The sequence below is a fragment of the Juglans regia genome, chromosome 10, assembly GCF_001411555.2.
Source record: "Juglans regia cultivar Chandler chromosome 10, Walnut 2.0, whole genome shotgun sequence".
Lineage (NCBI taxonomy): Eukaryota > Viridiplantae > Streptophyta > Magnoliopsida > Fagales > Juglandaceae > Juglans > Juglans regia.
In genome coordinates, this window is record NC_049910.1 from 27,251,574 (window position 1) to 27,257,286 (window position 5,713).

The 5,713-nt window shown below is 34.5% G+C and overlaps 1 long non-coding RNA gene across 1 annotated transcript; it reads right to left on the reverse strand.

Annotated features, from left to right (window-relative positions):
- Positions 1-872: 872 nt before the first annotated feature.
- Positions 873-3,901, reverse strand: LOC108990816. The gene is made up of 4 exons (XR_001996057.2): positions 3,537-3,901; positions 3,354-3,437; positions 2,238-2,273; positions 873-1,065 (listed from the first exon to the last, which is right to left on the reverse strand). It is a non-coding gene; the product is annotated as an uncharacterized LOC108990816 (long non-coding RNA).
- Between the last annotated feature and the right edge of the window lie 1,812 nt (positions 3,902-5,713).

Genomic DNA, 5,713 nt, shown 5'->3' on the forward strand with positions numbered 1-5,713 from the left:
AATGACTTTGTAGAGTTTTCAATGTGGTTATTTAAAGTACATGAGATTGAGTTTTGCTGATAAAGTTTTGGAGTTTTATTTTAGTTGTGTTGGGAAACATGTTCTTAAGTAACAGGTAGTAATTCTCCAGGCCAACCGGGTTTGGGGCATTACAACCTTGATTGCTGCTGCTCTGCCCTGCACCTCCGCACCAAGCCGCTGATAAGCTTTGGGACGTGAAGGACTCTGTTTTTACACTCCGAAACAGGGGAAGCATCCCCACCGTGAGCCACATCGTCAGCCCCCTCAACTTCGATGCCGTTGCCATCAAAAGACGCCGGAGGACAAGCCTCCACCTTCGGACACTGCCTAGGTCGACGCCCAGCCCCCAGATCGTCGCAAGCCTCTCTGCCCCACGGTGAGTTTCTGTCCTCTTTCACGCCGAGCTCTCTCTCCATCCCTCTCTCTTTCTACGTGAGGTCTCTCGCTCATCTCTCTCTCTCTCACTTATCTCTCTCTCTCTCAGTGCCTCACCACCGTGACCTTCTTTGCCGCGTCGGGCATAGCTCCTCCCTTCACAGTGAGTACCTCGCGCCCCTGTTCTCGCTGATATTTGCACCGAGACTGCATGAATGCATTCCAGTCTACGTAACTTATATTTTTGCATAGTATTTGAATAAGGAATTACAGTTTTACCCTTATTATTGAATGTGTTCAAGTTGATATTTTTGGTTATATTAAGTTTGTTTTTTCGTGGTTTATACGTGTCACAACCCCGTCCCAGGAAGGACGGAATCCTGACTTACATGACTGTTTTTTTCTTTCTTTCTTTCACTAATAACATGCGATCGGCATGGACATGACACACATGCACTCTAAAATTTTCATTTAACAAAAGGGAACACTTAATGGACATTCTATTCGAACATTCATCCATAAGAGACTCTCAGAGTCCATCCCAAGTTAAAATTTCTATACATAACATGACCCATCATTCGTAACGTAACTGTCCTTGTTAGGGAAGGTCCTAAGCATCTGCCTCTCCCTCTGCAGTAATGCCTTGCTCCCCAGCCTTTTCATCATTATCTGGACGTTTAAAACATGTAACACAAAAATGAGTTGAATACTCAGTAAGTTGTACACCATGCAATAAACATACTAGGCATCTATTCTTTTCTTTTGAAACATGCATACATAAACATTTTCGCTATTCTTGACAATGCTTTCATGCATAATAGTTTAAGGAATAAGTCATACTTTCATGCATAAACATTTCATTGCTTTAATGCATAAACATTTCTTAGCTTTCATGCATAAACATTTCTTAGAAATAACTTTACTTTACGTTTCACTTTCTTTGGCCGGTACACACTTTTACGCCCCGTGTGGTGGGGTTAGCGGTCTTCCTTTGGACCTGGATTCCGCCCGTGGCCACAGGTTGAGAATCCCTTTTCAGTCAGGGGGCAGCACTGGGTGCACTACCAGTACTACTTACCCGGCATTGCAATCTGCCCATTCCTTTGGTACCATTTTCATTCATATGGCCGTTACATAGTTTTATACATTAAAGCATTCATTCATTCAGTCCTTTCTTACATTCATTCATGTCAGTCCTTTTCATCATTTAACAGTTCATTAATGGAAAACGTCATTTTAAAGCATGAACTTAACATCATCTTTTCATTTAATAGTGCATTCATGAAGAAACATCATTTTTAAAGCATGAGCTTAATATCATTTTTCATGGCATCCATTAAGCGTCAGTTCATAGGGACAATTTAAAATCAGTTTATAGGGACATCTTAAAACGCTTTCTTCACATTATTTAAAACACAAGTTCATAGGGGCATTTTAAAACGTTTTCTTCACGTCATTTAGAGCATCTCATAAAGCATAAGGCATGAGACGTTCATCTCCTTCCCTTTTTGCAATCAAAACATTTTCATCATCTTTCTTACTCCAATGCACATGCATTTTTATGAAAAAGATATATTTTCATGCTATACTACATATAAGAATAATCAATAAGTTTATTGAGAGCATGTATAGAAATCTCATGACTTAGAACTTACGTGCATGCATTACCTTATACATACACACAATTATAATCAATAGGGTGCTTAACAAGGGCTATCAAGGAAGGGCTTGTACATACTATATTTATTTACTTTTTCTTTAGAAGAATATTTGCAATAAGAGAGAGAGACATTCTTTTATAAAGAGAACTTGGTGTAAGAAGCATGGTGATAGCTACTTACCTCTATGCTGCTCGATACTTTCATTCATCAATATTCCTATTCCAATAAATAACATAAGCGTGTTAATACTCGTACAATATTCTTTAGCCCTCCCTTTAAAAGGAAAAGCCACGAAATTACAATCTAACGTCCTTTCTATGTTTAACATTAACCCAATTGACTACTCCTCACCTCAACTTATAAGAGAAATAACTTAAGTATTAAGACATGCTAGTTGTCCATGGAAAGGCTATTTTAAAAGCTTATATGAAAAGTAGTTAAGAATTTATAGGCTTCGAGCAGGGTTTCTTTGGTTCAAACTCGCTTTGGGTTATGGTCATTAGGAGATAAAAATCTAGAATTCTCGACAATGGGCTTTAAAATAGATTTAGGCAACTCAAGTAGGCTAAACAAGCTTAAGGAACATGCCCTTTAATCAACCTGTAGTCCCTCATTATAAAAAGGTTAGCTCATCAATATTTTGGACTATTGAGTTAGGTAGAATTTAACCAAACGATGGACAACATAAATGGCTATTTTTATGGCATGACATGGACTTAGAAATACTTGGACAACTTTGCATATCATAATACCTCATGCACAATTAATCCCTTATATCTAAACTAATTAAGCTATAACCTATTCACATAAGCAATATATTAATTAGTTTAGATAAAACCCTCCATTAAAATTAAAGTAGCATAAAATATAGCAAAGTTACCCATTAAGAAACTTTAAAACTTTAAAACACTTAAACTTATGATTTACTCACTTAATACCTTTAAAAGCAAGATATAAAATTATAGGACCAAGCAAAACCTTTAAATCAAACCTCTAGCATCCTAAAATAGATAACCAACCAAATCTCAACACAAGGCACATGATACCAACATATATAATTTAAAATCACTATAATCATCTCCTATGATTAAACCAAGTTTAATAACAAAATAGCATTTTCGAAATATAGGAAAATATATAGCAAAACAACTATAATACCATCCGGTTTGGGCCAAAAAGAGGGCATACATATTTATTTACAATATAGGAAATTAACTACATCAAAACATAAGCTAAAACAACATAGTAAGCTTCCAAAATCACACTAAAATCAAATGAGTCAAATTAGGATTTTACCTTAAGCTCTTAGCCCCTTTCAAGAGGTAAGATAGAGGACCAAATAGTGGTAAACCCGTGTGGAAGAAGAGCAACAAAATATCACTGTTTTAAACCCCAAAACCGAAACATCAGGGGTAAGAAATGGTGAGATTTGAAACCCACATGTAAATCATACTAGGGAATAATTTAAAAGTTTATTACCTTCAATATTCACCATTTAGAAGATGAAATCAAATTTTAGTTCCAAGGTTTGAGGCAAAACCCGAAAATGAGTAGGGAGGGAGTATACTCGTATGGCTTGAAGAGGATGAGAGAAAATATTTTTCTTCTTCCCTTGCTGTGGAGTCACAAGGCTTGAAGGTGATGAGATGAACTTGCTTTCTTGAAGATGGAAAGAGAAGAGGAAGGAAATAGGTGAAGGTTGGCTATGGCTTGCTTGGAGAGGAAGATGAAGTTTTCCATTTGCCTTGGGTGTAGATCGACGTGGGAAGAAAGGAAATTGATTTTCAACTCTTACCTTTTGGTGTTGCTTTGGACGATAGGTGTGAGGTAAAGTCAATTCAATAGCTTCCTTGGGATGCTTATGAGTCAAAGGCTTAATGGCTTTCCTTTGAAGCCTTATACGGGTGAAAGGGTGGAGGAAACTTTTGCCTTGGTCAAAGCTTATCATCTAAGCTTGAAAGATGGATGGTGGAGATGAATCCACCTCAAGAATGGTTTTTACCTACCAATCCAATGGTAGAGATTAATTGGGCCATTTTCTAAATAAATAAAATTGAATGACTTAAGGAAAAATATTTCAAAGTCTTAAAAATAATACCCTTGATTTATTTTAATAAACCATATTTTAAAATAAAACATACTCATCTTAAAATAAAATAATTGAAAGTAATAAAAATATTTATCTCAAAATATTTAACTTAAAGAATTAATAAAATGACGTAAGGACCTATGTAGTAGGACTCGGGTATTACAATACGGGTGGTATAAGAAAAGTTTAGAGAAAATAATAGGATTTTCAATTGTACGATTGGTAGCAAATTATTTTAGTAATTGTGTATTTTTTTTAAACATTTAAATTACGATTAAAGCTATTTGTTTATTATTATTTAACGAAATTTTTACTTGTACTTACCTTAAATCGTTTAAATATTTTAACATGTTATTAAGTAAAGGTTTATTTTAAGAGTAAACAATATTGGTATAATGTTATTTCTATATTTTAGATATGATTTAGTCTATTTAAAAAATATTTATGGTTTATCTTAAAAATATTTTGGGATAATTATATTATCCAGTATTAAAATTTATAGTTGCTTTTCAATAATAAATAGGTCTGACTTTTAAATGTTTTTGTCATAGTTATTAAATCATCTGTGATGATTTGAAATTTTAGGTTTTGAGGAATTTAATAGGTTGTTTTAGAAGCATAGGATTGAATATCGAAATATAAGATTAATTGAAAATTTACGAGAATTATGTGATTATTTATAGGTGATGATTAATTATTGTTCGACATTTTTAAGGAATTCCAAAAAAGCTAAAAAGTTCAGGTAAGCGGGGTTCCTATACTAGACTTTGCATTAAAATAAAATGAGCTGATGTTATTTTTGGAAAATATACATATTTGATTTTGAAAAAAAAATTGAACGACCTCGGTTATTTGTTCTGCATTACTCATGAGATTCTATTTAAGGAGAAATTATTTTCTGTCATGACTGGTGTAGACATGAGCTTATTTTTGACATTCTGTTTCTGAACTTTGAAAAAGAGAGCGAATATGAAATTTTGTACATAAATTATGTTGTGTTATGATTTTGTTCTGTTCTGAAGATTTTCTATACTCTGATATGATCTGATGTGATTTCTGAAAACCTCTGGCATAACATTCTGTTTCTGTTCCATTCTAACCTCACCACGGGTGTAAAACTGTGGCCTCTGTTCGCGTTAGTACCAACTTTTCTATTTCTAGTGCACCCACTTTGGAAACAAAGTGGTTTTCTGCGTGGTCTTTCCTATGTGCACACTCGGGGCTCCGAGAATGAATAAGGGGAAGATTCACATTCTGTTTCTGCTCGGTTAGCTACCGGGGTTAGCACAACCCTACCACGGAGGTTAAACATGATATTTGTTCTGATATGATAAGATAAGATGCGATGTTTCAGTTTTTGCTATGCCAAATGGACTTTGATTATGAATATTTTTGAACTTTCGCTCTGATATTTTTGATAACATGTTATGACGCTGCATTTTGAAAACACTATTCTGATTTTGCATTCTAAAAGAAAATATTTTTGTTATGTATTTTGCACTCTATAAATGCTCATGTTTATACACTAGTATATGTCATCTGCTTACTAAGTTGTTGATAACTCACC